Source organism: Benincasa hispida, chromosome 9 (assembly GCF_009727055.1).
Source record: "Benincasa hispida cultivar B227 chromosome 9, ASM972705v1, whole genome shotgun sequence".
Lineage (NCBI taxonomy): Eukaryota > Viridiplantae > Streptophyta > Magnoliopsida > Cucurbitales > Cucurbitaceae > Benincasa > Benincasa hispida.
Genome location: NC_052357.1, coordinates 38,637,102 through 38,652,100, shown reverse-complemented (window position 1 = coordinate 38,652,100; position 14,999 = coordinate 38,637,102). Strand labels below are relative to the sequence as shown.

Genomic DNA, 14,999 nt, shown 5'->3' with positions numbered 1-14,999 from the left:
AGTTACACGCTTTGCACTACAAATATCTTTGCACAACAAATATATTTCTGTGTCCATATAACCAATCAACAGTGCGATAACTCTTCACAAATCGCTCGTAAGTACAATTAGGCCAATTTACCGTTTTGTTCCTGTAGTTACATCTAACTCCTTAAGTACCACTAATCCCTCTAATGAACATAAGTCATTATAATTCCCTTATTACCAAAAATTTAATGGAAGCGTAGATGTTACTGACTATTTAATTTATTCAAGCTTATAATTCCCTAATTTAATTATATTTCAAGTTCCTGACCAGAAAAAAATTGTCTCGTCCTACTACATAAAGGAAAGATTAAAGCCTCAAATTGTTTTTATAGTTTTTATGATTACTAAAATAATGAATGGAAAAACAATTAAGATGTTGTTTAGTGCACTTGTTTTTCAAACAATTTTGGAAAATAATAGTTCGACATGAAATCTACTATTTTCATCGTCTTCAATACCCTTTAAAAAATCCCTTCAAATTAGATCGTAATTCTTATTGTGTTTCCTTATTTTTATTTTCTCGTGTCAAATTGTTATATTTTAGGAAAATTGCATTATATGGCAAATATATTTTAAGAAACCAAAGCCCATGACTTCAACTTTTTTGGAATTGCAGGTGTGGCAATCACATAGAAATCACATAACAATCACATAGAAATCAGATAACAATCAAATTTTTAGGCATAAGTTTTTTGACATGTTTGCAAAAAAGCAAAACCTAAAGACACGCGCCCAATTTTCAATTTTTTTTAATGAAAGTTGCAATTGCCCCTATATTTTATTAACCAAGAAGTATGTTGTTCGAATACTCCACTCTTATGCACTAAAAAAAAAGTGTCTCATATTCTTTTTCAAGGCATGGTCGACGACATTCGTTGTCTTACCTCATATGGCTCATTTGACACGTTGAGATATGATCTAGTATTTCCAAATAGTGAATAAAAATTACTAGCTAACACAAACTTTATTTGGATATGAGCATGGGACGAAAATCAAAATCTATAAAGGATTAGAATTACCTATAACTTAGATCATGATCTGCAAAGAGATAGCTTGTGGTTCTCCTCAACTATGCAATTAATGGGCAAACCCTCATTATCAAAAGAAGAATATGAGGCTAAAGAGACATATAGTATCTTAGGGACCATAACCTTTATTTATAAGTGATCTTAGGGTTCCCATAACTCCCTAAGATAAGTGAAGTGATTTTTGCTCAGGAGGCCACAATTCAATATAAAAAATTATGGGCCTATAATTAAGATCATGCAATATGCTCCATAAATAGAGAGTTTGAAACGCAAACCTTCTTGTTGCTAATGCATTTGTATGTCAGTTGAGTTATGCTCATTTTAATATTTAATTATTAAATTAATCTCATGGTTTAGTTGTTATTGATCTAGTTAATTACAATAAGATGAATAAATGTGTTATATAATTCATAAATCATATTAGCAATAAATTATTTACATAATTATAGGAAAGTAAAATAATGGCTTACAAAGTAATAATAAGTATTGTTATTGTACATAACTGCCTACCATAATGTTTAATAATAGTTAACATTACTTTAAAAAGGGAATTTCATAAGATCGTCAATTTTTGTATGACAAATGAGAGAGAATTTGGATTCCGACCTCTCGAGAGGTACATACCAATTAGACTCAGGATCTTTTTAAATATAAAAAATATTTAAAAATATTTATACTTTACCGTAAAAAGTTTCAAAAATATAAGTATTTTTAAAATTTTTTGATATAAAGTGTAAATATTTTTTGAATTTTTCTATTTGTAAGAATTTTCTCCCTTAAAAAGGAATAAATGTATGTATAAACATCACCTCTACAATAAGTGGGGAATATTGTGTTATCCCTTTGATGTATGCTCAAATGTACTATATATGACTAGTGGAATAAATTAAAATAACGACTACATAATTATAAAAAATAAAAATGATAATGGTTAATAATAATTAATAATTCTTAATCAAATAATGATAATAATAATGATTAATAATTCCAAAGAAAATGATAATTTGATAAGATAATGATCTAATTAACTTGATAAAAAGTAATCATATATAATAAGTGAAATGAATTGAAGGTTAATGACTATATAATCATGAAATATATTAAATAATTATAATTATAGTATGATAATTATACACAAATACATAAAATATAAATAATAATTACAACTTTAATTTTTTTAAAAAAAAAAAACACTAGAGATAAGTAATTAATAATAATCAAACAATTAATTAATAGTTCTTGAATACAAAATTATAATAAATGAGTAAAATATATTTAGTACAAATAAGTAAATAACTACATCTTTATTTTGACTGAGATTCAATTGAAAAATCAACCGATCGAATTGAAAAAGTTAGTTTTTAATCTATACGATATTGAAAGTGGCTACATGGGGAGGATTTTATTTTGCTCTTTATTTTTTATTAAATGTCCATTATACCATTTCTGTTAAGTATATGTGCCCTTTTTTTTTTAGACTTTTGTTTTCAACAAATTGGCCTCCTACGAAGTGGCATCAAATGGAGGAAAAAGTGAAAAAGTAACTTATAAATTATATTCACACCTCTTTGTCCTTTATAATTAAAAAAAAAAATTCATTGTACCCTTTAGAGTTTTTGTTGATATTTTAACTTTTATTTTCCAATTTTATACTTTTCAAACAAATACAATAACTGGAAAAAAAAAAAACTGTATCAAGAATAAGAATAAGTAATTTAATTTTAACTTCACATGCTAACTAAAATTTTTAAAAATAATTAATAATCACACATTTTCATCTGTCATAATCCTCTTAATGTATCTCTTTACATAGAAATAAAAATTCAAATAAACACGTTACTTATAAATAGTACACAATACTTTACATAATAACTAAATATTTTTTAAAGAATAAATACAAGCTTTCCAATTCCGAATTCTAGAATGATAATTGAAGTTTTCTTTATTCATAAAGAAAATATTGGATTGTGTCAAAGTGAAACCTAGATAATTCATAAACTTATTTCGTTCGGCGAAAAGGTATGATTGTTATCTTTATATTTAAATTTTGATTTATTATTATCCATTAACCGTTATGTTTGAGGAAAAAAGGGATATGCATAGTATCTTGAAGTTAAAATTTGATACAATATTGATTATTAGATTTATTTCCAACACTGACAAATATTTAGGTTATTATCAAATTTAAATTTTGGTTACGTAGATAAGAGATGAAAAAAATTGGGGAAGAAAGGATTTGAAAGTAAAGGATAAGGTTTAGGAGGAAGTATTATTAACAATGACGATTATTTTGAATTCATAAATGTAGGAATTAAATTCAATCAAAGAGCGACATCACTTATTAATTTTCAATTTGTAGAAAAGTATATAAAGTATATACCTTTCAACTATAACAAAGATTTACATATTTGTGTTATTTTAAAATTTCAATATTGAGCATGTAGTTTTTGTTAGTGCTTGGAATTTTATATTACTATTATTTTATTAGTTTCAATTAGATTTTGATTAAATTTCTATAGTTTCAATTTTATCATAATCTTAGATATCTTATTTATTTGTTTGAACCAAAGTTTCTATCCATTTTTCATATTTTTGAATTTAACATGTTTATTCATTATGTTAGGAGAGAACTACCCATGAAAACTATCACATTGATCATCAAAAATATCAAATTTGATAGATTCAAAAGATCTAAAACAAATATATTAGTATCATATATATCTCTAAGCTTAGATTTCACGAGCATGCCAAAAAACCAATATTCATCAACTATATTATTCTTGAGTTAGGTGATGATTTATACTGTTAGTTTATCACCTTTTTAAGGTCATGTAAAAAATTATAATTTGATTTTATATTTATTGTAAATTAACATAAAAATACAAAATATATAAATGATATTACAGCAAACTAGAACCTTCTTCTCTTTAAATGGTAAAAAAGAAGAAAACACGCCCAGTGGGACTCGAACCCACAATCGCCTGATTAGAAGTCAGACGCCTTATCCATTAGGCCATGGGCGCTATTGATATTGAAAGTTCGTAATTAATAATCAATACTGTTTTATTGTAATAATTAGATTAGATTTTTTCCCCTTTTTTGATCTTGCTTTTTTTTTTTTTTAAGTATAAAACCAGACCCAAAAAAAAAAAAAATACAGAGAATTTGAATCAACTAGTTAATAAGCATGCATCAGAGAGGGTGTTCTTCCAACCAAATCCTTTTATCAGTTTGTGTCTTCAAGCACAGGAGGTTAATTCATGGGCTACAGCGTTACATTTGCAATTCACGAGAAGAAATCTCTCAAAATACTTGTTAAAATAAAGTTCATAAATTGAGTTAAAAAAAATATATTGCAACTCATTGACATACTGCAATTTTTCTAATACAGATTTCAAATGATGTTGAATGAATTTCAATCAAAATAGGAGAGAGACTCACTTCAGTTGTTTTGGAAATACATTCATAAAGAGAAACTGACTTGGCAAGGTATCACATTCATAAAACAACTTCAGTGATTTCAGTGATTCAATCAAAATAGGAGAGAGATTCACTTCAGTTCTAATACAGATTTCAGTGATTCCAACCACATCCTCTTGTTTAGTACAAGTTTTGAAACTTTAAGCATTAGAATAAGTTATTTCTATGCATTTCTTATACCCATAAATAATACACATCCAAAAGTATGAGTTTTCTTGATGTTACACTCCCTCTCTTTTTTAAATATATAAATTTATTTTTTAATATATTATTAAAACTAATGGATATATGAATATTAAATTTATAATTTAGAAAATGATATTAAATTTTAAATTATAATATTTAACTACTCGATTCATAAATAAATTAATTAATTATATAATAAACCGTAAAGAACCGATGCTTTAATACTATTAATTCATTAATAAGTTATATATGTAATTAATTAATTATCATTATAACTAATATTTTATGAGATTATTTTTTAATAATTATAATTAGTTTACCATTGATTAATTATAATTCATTATTTTGTAATCATAAAACGTTATATTAATTTTTTTAAACTAGTTTTGATGGTTTTATTAATTAATACATCATATTTATACAAATTTATCAAATTATGTAATCAATTAATTTTAATTATAAATTACTCATTTTACGAACATTTTTAATTAATATCATTACTCAATAGTTAAATAATTAATTTTACTCAAAATTTTGAATTAAATTTATTGTTTATCAATTAATCTATCCAAATTTTATAGAGGTGACTTGATTAATTTTATAAATAAAATACAAAACTAATTTGTTACCATAAAATTTTGACAACATTCTCATGTATAACCAAACATAGTCATCATTGATTCCCAACAATCTTATTTCCAAGCTTTTTAACATACTTATCTCCCAGACATCTTTAAAACCTTAAACCAAACAGTCCCTAAGAGTTTGAACTAGATTAGATTATTATCACAATACACATTGTAATTTTCTTTACATTTATTTTTCTTTGTGTTAATCTAAATACTAGCTTGAATCTAATCATTGTAGTATTAACATAGTTTGGTGTTGGAATGACTTGATTTTTTTTTTAAAAAAAAGTACTTTTATCCCACATTAGAAATTGAACAACTTTATAAAGAGTTTTTATCTCAAAACCTTTTTTCTTTTCTAGACTAGCAAAAAGGGTTCAGAATGAGTCTAAGACCTCTTCTCACATATGTATCGCCATTGCCGACACTATATGGCTTCGCTAATCATGCTTGCACGAAAAAATATAATTTTTTGTTACTTTTTTATTTTTTTTTTCAGCCAAAAATATTTTCCTTAATGCCAATTAATTCAAGTTTCCACAATCCATGCCCACTATTACTAAATCTTGGAACCATTGGACATTCGTTTTCGGCTGTTAAAGCATCAGCATTATAGGTTGTAGAGATGTTACAGGGCTTTTTTCTTCTTCAAAACCTCTAAATAAAATAGTTTTCTTTATCGATTCTAAACCTTCTCCGTTGTGTGCACATTTGAGTGAATTGTTCTGTTAATCTTGAAGAGCAACAACTAAGATAGACGATTTAATTCTAAGGTTGTGCTAAAATTACTTTCACAACATATGATTCAAAATGCGAATTTGATATATTATATTTCATAGTATCTCTAAATGTTTCAGGTAACTTGAGATGCTTTCAAAAGGGAAGTAAGTTTGGTGAGATTTTGTGAAAGATATTTGCTTTTATAGTTGAAATTTTTTTTTTTAAAAATATATGGTAGGGATAGCTTAGGTGGGAGAGCGTCAGATTGAAGATTTAAATGTTGCTTGTTCGCTTCGTGCTCATTGCATATTTTATACCACTTATTTATTACAAGTGATCTTGAAATTATTTGAATCATTTTTTTTTATGTTCGAAATCACTTTGATAGTTCTAATCATTCAAAATCAATTTAATTTTTCATAATTTGTAATTATGACTATTTCCACTTTTTTGCTTAGCCATCACAATATTTAGAGCAAGTTTGAAGTGATCTTTAAATTATTTGAATCATTTTTTATGTTTGAAATCAATTTGATATTTCTAGTCATTCAAAATCAATTTTGACCACATCTCAAAGCATAAAACCAAACATTTAATTAATTCTATAATTAAACACATTGATTTTGAACTTTAGAAAAGTAAATTTTCATAACTTTTTGTTGTATCTAATTCCATTTTTTAGCTTAGTCATCACAATTTTCAAAGCATGTTTGAAAGTGATTTTGTAATTATTTGAATCATTTCTTTATGTTGGAAATCACTATGATAGTTCTAATCATTCAAAATCAATTTTGATCAATGAAAATCACATCTCAAAGCATAAAACCGAACATTTAATTAATTCTATAATTAACCAAAATGATTTTGAACTTTAGAAAATTAAACTTTTCTCATTTTACAATCACTCCGAAAATGATATTAAATTTTAAATTATAATATTTAACTACTCGATTCATAAATTAATTAATTAATTATATAATAATCCGTAAAGAACTGATGCTTTAATACTATTAATTCATTAATAAATTATATATGTAATTAATTAATTATCATTATAACTAATATTTTATGAGATTATTTTTTAATAATTATAATTAGTTTATCATTGATTAATTATAATTCATTATTTTTTAATAATAAAATGTTATATTAATTTTTTTAACTGGTTTTGATGGTTTTATTAATTAATACATCATATTTATACAAATTCATCAAATTGATACATCAAATTATGTAATCAATTAACTTTAATTATAAATTACTCATTTTACGAACATTTGTAATTAATAATTTAATTAATATCATTACTCAATAGTTAAATAATTAATTTTATTCAAAACTTTGGATTAAATTGATTGTTTATCAATTAATCTATCAAAATTTTATAGAGGTGATCTGATTAATTTTATAAATAAAATACAAAGTTAATTTGTTACCATAAAATTTTTACAACATTCTCATGTACAACCAAACATAGTCATCTTTGATTCCCAACAATCTTATTAGGAAGCTTTTTATTCTCAAACATACTTAATTCCTAAACATCTTTAAAACCTTAAACCAAACAATCCTTAAGAGTTTGGACTAGATTAGATTATTATCACAATGCGTATTGTAATTTTCTTTACATTTATTTTTCTTCATGTTAATCTAAATACTTGCTTGAATCTAATCATTGTAGTATTCACATAGTTTAGTGTTGGAATGACTTGATTTTTTTTAAAAAAAGTATTTTTATCCCACATTAGAAATTTAACAACTTTATAAAGAGTTCTTATCTCAAAACCTTTTCTTTCTAGACTAGCAAAAAGGATTTAGAATGAGTCTAAGACCTCTTTTCACACGTACATTGCCATTGTCGACACTATATGGTTTCGCTAATCATGTTTGTACGAAAAAAGATAATCGTTTTTTGTTATTTTTTATTCTTTTTTCAGCCAAAAATATTTTCCTTAATGTCAATTAATTCAAGTTTCCACAATCCACGTCCATAATACTAAATCTTGGAACTATTGGACATTCGTTTTCGTCTGTTAAAGCATCGACATTATAGATTGTAGAGATGTTATAGGGCTTTTTTTTTTCCTTCAAAACCTCTAAATAAAGCAGTCTTCTTTATCGATTCTAGACCTTCTCCGTCGAGTGCACATTTGAGGGGTTGTTCTATTAATCTTGGAGAGCAACAACTAATGTATAGACGATTTAGTTTTAAAGTTGTGCTAAAATTACTTCACAACATATGATTCAAAATGCGAATTTGATACGTATCTCTAAATGTTTCATGTAATTTGAGATGCTTTCAAAATTAAGTATAGGTCTTCAAAGTAGGAAAATGTGAGGCATTAAAATAGATAAGGAAGAAAAGGGAAGTAAGTTGTTGGAGAGATTTTGTGAAAGAAGCTTTTATTGCTGAAAAAAATTCTTGAAAAATGTATTAATTCTATAATTAAACTAAATGGTTTTGAACTTTACAAAAGTAAATTTTTCATAACTTTTAATTGTAACTATTTCCAATTTTTTGCTTAGCCATCACAATTTTTAGTAGGGGTGTTCAAATAATCCGACAACCCGAATAATCCGGACTACCCAACTCAAAATGTAAAGATTGGATTGGATTAGTTTTATTCTTAGGTTGGGTTGGGTTGGATTTTTCTATTTTTATTGAGTTGGATTGGGTTGTGGGTTGGTTAAAAAAAACTTAGTTGACCAAACTCAACTCGATTTATATATATATATATATATATATATATATTAACCTTAACTCGAATTTTTGGGTTGGTCCAAAAAATACCTTTCAACTCAATCATGTACACCCGTAATTTTTAGAGCATATTTGAAGTGATCTTGAAATTATTTAAATCATTTTTTTATGTTCGAAATACTTTGATAGTTCTAGTCATTCAGAATCAATTTTGATCACATCTCAAAGCGTAAAATCAAAACCTTTAATTAATTCTATAATTAAACGAAATGATTATGAACTTTAGAAAAGTAAATTTTTCATAACTTTTTATTATATCTATTTCCATTTTCTAGCTTAGCAATCACAATTTTCAGAGCACATTTGAAAGTGATTTTGTAATTATTTGAATCATTTTTTTTATGTTCCAAAATCACTATAATAGTTCTAGTCATTCAAAAATCAATTTTGATTGTATGAAAATCACATCTCAAAGGGTAAAATCGAACATTTAATTAATTCTATAATTAACTGAAATGATTTTGAACTTTAGAAAAGTAAATTTTTCTCATTTTACAATCACTTCTAAACATATTTTTAGTCGTAGCATTAGAAAAAGAGTGAAAGTTAAATAATTTTAGACTTAAAATCAAGAGACAACTTTTGAAATTTTTAAATATAATATCTTTTGAAAAAATATTAATTTATACCTAAAATTTTAGGAATTGTAATAATTTAAATTATGAACTTTCGTAAATGAATCAATTTACATCCTCCGTTACATTTCATGTGAAAAAATTTTGTGTGCAACTTGTAATTGATCAATTAACTCCTAAAATTTCATAAATAAATCAATTTAGAGTGTTTGACAAATTTTCCTTTGTAAATTGTTCATAAATTTCTCTAAGAGGCCGTTTGGGGCAAGGACTCTCATAAAACTATAATAATCACCTCTTGCTACAGCAAATACTATTTTGTAGTCCTCAATTTCAAAATCTTTATTTGTTACAGTTTTTAATATTTTACATTCATCATTTTTTTTATTCTTTGCTACAATATTTATTATTTCATTCCCAAACTAAAATAGTTTACACCTCAAACACATATTATTATAACCCAAACTAAAATAACCTATACCCCAAAACTATTATAACCCAACTATAATGACTTAGGAGTATAATAACCAACTCATTGCCCCAAACGCCCCCTAAATATCTATTTTGTAAAACCAACATTTGAAAATGTCTACATACACTTATGAATCTATGCATGGATGATTTAAAAGGAAATTATAATAAAAGGTCTAAAAGAAAATCTGAAGGAGGATGTAAATTAATATACTTAACGAAAATTTAGAGTTTAAAATGAAACAATTATTAATTTAGAATTTTAATTCATACAACTCAAAACTGAAGAGTATAAATGGATATTTGTCCTAATTTTATATATGTAAATAAAGGGAAAAAAACTTTCCACTCAACCATTAATGATAATTATTTAAAAGCAACCATTTTGGAGCAAAACTTGATAAAGGACCAAACGGTCAATATCTTTCAAAGATAGTAGAGTTTAAAAGTGTAATTATAATCTCAAGGGTTTAATAATAGCAACAACTCGACAACTTTATATATGTTTGAGAATGTGCAAAAATCTGAGGGTAGCATTTTATACCAAAGAAATTTTGTTATAAATTTTTACCTTTACAAGTTTTTTATTATATTTATTTAAATCTCTCTCTCTCTCTCTCTCTCTCTCTCTCTCTCTCTCTTTTTAATTTTATTTGTACTCTTTAGCGTTTTTATTGATATTTTTAAATTTTCTTTCATAATTTTGTACTTTTCAAAAAAATATAATAATTGGAAAAAAAATAAGTAATTTAATTTTAGCTTCACATAATAACTAAAATACCTTTTAAATAAATAATAATCACACATTTTCATCTGCAATGAAATCTTCTTGATGTATCTCTTCACATCAAAACTAAAATTCAAATAGACATATCCCTTACAAATAATACACAACCCTTCACATAATAATTAAATATTTTTAAATAAATACAAGTTTTTCTGGTTTCTTTGGCCCCATCTACATTTTAAGAATGTCATGATAGATGTTGAATCGGTGTGGCAAACCTAAAGGGGTGAATAGGATTTAATTACAATTTTTCTAAATATGCTCAATTTAAACTAATTAGATAATTTTTAAATTAAATTAACAAAATCCTAATTGATACTAAATAACAATATTGATTAAAAAAAAAGTATGTGATTATCTATTCAATCAATATCAACCAACCAGAGCAGGCTATTAAAATTAAGTGAAAAAATACTAGGAAAGAGTTAGAGAAGAAGATACCATGATTTTTATAGTGCTTTGATCAAACACGACCTACATCCACTTTCCCGAGTGCCTCTTGGGACTTCGATTAAAAAATCTTCTTTGATAAGCTTTAAATCACACAATAAAACTCTCTAAGAGTGGGTATACAAGTTTGAGCTCACACTTTAATTCTCACAATACAATAGAAATTTCTCTTAAGAATAAGATGAAAAGAAAGAAAATTAGAAGCTTGTAGAGAAAGTAACAATTTTTTTTTTCTTTTGCTAATTTTGAGGATTGTAAAATGTGAAAAGTTAAAATAATTTTGAAGAATATGAGGTATAAAAGGAGAGAAGTGGGACAGTGGATTTTAATTTGGGCTATTAGATTATTGAACAAGTTAAAGTGAATAGTGGAGATTTAAACTCAACTAGCTGTTAGATACAAATAAAAGATAATATAATAAGATATATCTATTAAAATCATTTCTTTTATAATACAACAAAAAAAATATAGTCCACCATTTGTCAAAAACTAGTCGTTAGATACAAACATAAAATAATATTAAATTTATTTTTTTTTAAATTCATTTGCTTTTTTTTCTAAACAATCTAAAAAAACTCACCATGTGTCATCCTCCATTGCTCTAGGTGGTTTTTTTCTAATTGGTCCAATTTGCTGATTTGGCTGCCATGTCACCATCTCGACTATTTTTTTGTTACGCTTCTTTTTGCTATATCTTCTTGACCTGAACTTTGATTTGGGTGATTTAAGATGTATCAGAATCGTTGTTTCGGGCTCTATGTTATGAACTATGGTTTGTTATCATCAAAATATTAGTCACTTAATTAATTATAATTAACTAATTTGAGATTAAAGGTCAAAAAGCCAACAATAGAAAGAATTGTAGAATAATAATTGAAGTTTTTGTTATTTGTAAAGAAAATATGGAACATGCCAAAGTGAAGTCTAGATAATCCATAAACTTATTTTCTTTAACGAAAAGGTATGATTGTTATTTTTATATTTAAATTTTAATTTATTATTATCCATTAAACGTTATATTTGAGGGAAAAAATCATATATGCATAGTATTTTGAAGGTTAAATTTTGATACAATATTGGTTATTAGATTTATTTCCAACACTAACAAATATTTAGGTTATTCTCAAATTTAAATTTTGATTACATAGGAAATTTAGATTCATTTTCTTTATTTTTTAAATTTTTTTAAGGAGACGAGTGAGATAAATTATAAGAAGCAAAAATAAAACAAGAATTGGGTCGTTTGATAAGAAATGGAAGTGGGTTTGAATGAGGAAAATAGGAGAAGAACGGATGTGAAAGTAAAGGATAAGGTTAAGAGGTTGTCTTATTAACAATGATGATTATTTTGGATTAAGAAATGTAGCACTTGAATTTAATCAAAGAGCGGCACTTTTAAATTTTCAACCATAACAAAGATTTACGTATTTATGTTATTTTAAAATTTAAATGTTGAGCATGTAGTTAATTCGTACTTGAAATTTTATATTATTATTATTTTATTAGTTTCATTTAGATATTTGATTAGATTTCTATAGTTTCAACTTTATCAAAATCTTAGATATCTTATTTATTTGTTTGAACCAAAATATTTACTCGTTTCTCATGTATTTGAATTTAACATATTTATTTATTGTGTTAGGAGAACTACACATGAAAACTATCACAATAAGCAACAATATCAAATTTGATAGATAACAAAGGTATCATATATATCTCTAACCTTGAATTACACAAGCATGCCAACAAAACCCGTATTCATCAAAGATATTATTCTTGAGTTAGTTGATGATTTATATTGTCATTCTATCACCTTTTAATTTCATATAAACAATTTACGGTTTATACTACTTCCATTAAAAGTATATTGATTCAAAATTTATGTTCCAAATGTTTCAAAGATCCTCAAACACATGCAATAATTAACATAAAATATTCTTTGTGTGTAATTAATATTTGTTGTGCATGCGTGCGTGCGTTAGAAGTCTATTGATATCTATTACTTGCATATATCAGTGTCTATCAGTATTTTTTTTGCTATTTATGTAAATAGTTTGACATTTTTCTATCTATGAAAATTTTCCTATACATATAGTTTTGACCATTAACTATTTTATTGTTTTTAATTTTTAGGTCAGATATTTATTATCTAAAATTAATAAAATTTATATTAATTTATTATCGAAATTTCATGTTCTAAAAATCTTCAGCCAAGTGCATTACACGTGTTTTATAACTAACTGAAAAAAACACACACACAAAATCACGCTACCACACACAGCTACTAATTAATGTGCTTAGAACCACCGGTCAATATTCATAGTATAAATAAATGGTGCAATGCAAACCACCATCATCGTCTTAGAGTGTGTTTGGAATACATTTTCAAATATTTAATTTTAAATAATAAGTCATTTTTAGAAGAAATTAGAGTGTTTTGCAACCATTCAAAATAAAGAATTTAGAGTGTTTTGCAACCATTCAAAATAGTTTTTCAAGTGTATTTTAATCTATTTTTATCAAAAGTATTTAAGTAAAAATGATTTTAAAAACTTTATGACAAAAGCAAGTATTCTAAAAGTTATTTTAATAGATTTAATCACAATCTATTTTATTAAAAAAAATAATTAAAATTATTTCATAACTACTTTATTTCTCTCAAAATAAACTTAAAATGCACCATTTATCAAGTTTGAGAAATGCAAGTGTAATGATATCCTTTTTCAATAGAAAGTGTGATTGTAATAACTTTTTACTTCATAATTTTTTTTATTAAATTTGTTTCGATCCTTTTAGTTATTTTAGAGTTCTCTTCAAAACACGAGTGAAAGAAAATTATTTGAGTTCTCTTAAAAAATATGAACGAAAGAAAATTATTTTAGAGTTGTAGAAAATAAGTTAAAAATCATTTTGGTCGTTTGAACTTTTATGAAAATTAACTTTGTTAATAACGATTTAATCCCTATATTTTTAAATTTGTAACAATTTAGTTTTTGAATTTTGATACATAACAACTTAGTCCTTATATTTTATAATTTATATTAGTAATTGTTATAAAAAAATATTAATAAAATTTTATAAAATTTTTTGCACAAATAGATTGCTAAACTTATTTTTTCATAAACTATAAAGATTAAGTTGTACATGATAAAATTGACACTTAATTTTGAAGAGATTTTTCATAATAGAAAGACCAAATTGTTATGTAAACTAAATTGTAATAAGTTTCATAGTACCGAACTAAATCTTTATCATCTAGAGTTTGAGAACTAATGTTGGAATAACTAATGTTTGTGTGTTATTATGCAATATAATTAATGTTAAAATTGAATAAATGTGTTTGATTTACAAATTTTGAATATATAACCAATGGTAAATAATGACTTAACTAGAGAATATTTAATGTAGTCATAAATAAGCATTATTTAATATATTGTTGTTATATTATTTAATCACTTAAAATAAAAATAAACGAATATTTTTATATTAAACATTAATTAAACATAATTTAATTATTTAATTTATTTACTATAAAAAATTAAATAAACTTAAACTAATTACAATAACAACAATTAATAATAAAATTGTATATCAAATAGTTAAAGGTAATGTATTAGTTGAACTATAATGTATAGTGATAATTAATTGATATTAGTTAATTAATTAATTAGGCTATACTTTTACTTTTACTGTTCCTATGATAAAATAGCTAGAAAATTTGGATATGCACGTCACTCATGTGACTATAATTTAAATAATACAATATTTTAGGCATTAAATAATTTTAATTTGACATTTTAAACCATGCTATACACGACATATATCAATTACTTAATTTTAATAAATAATAAACTAAAAGAAAGGTAAACTGATGTGTCATGAAAA

General features: G+C 24.6%; 1 non-coding gene across 1 annotated transcript; it reads right to left on the bottom strand.

The window, feature by feature from the left end:
• Positions 1 to 4,005: 4,005 nt before the first annotated feature.
• Positions 4,006 to 4,078, bottom strand: TRNAR-UCU. Its single transcript has one exon. It is a non-coding gene; the product is annotated as a tRNA-Arg (tRNA).
• Positions 4,079 to 14,999: the final 10,921 nt, after the last annotated feature.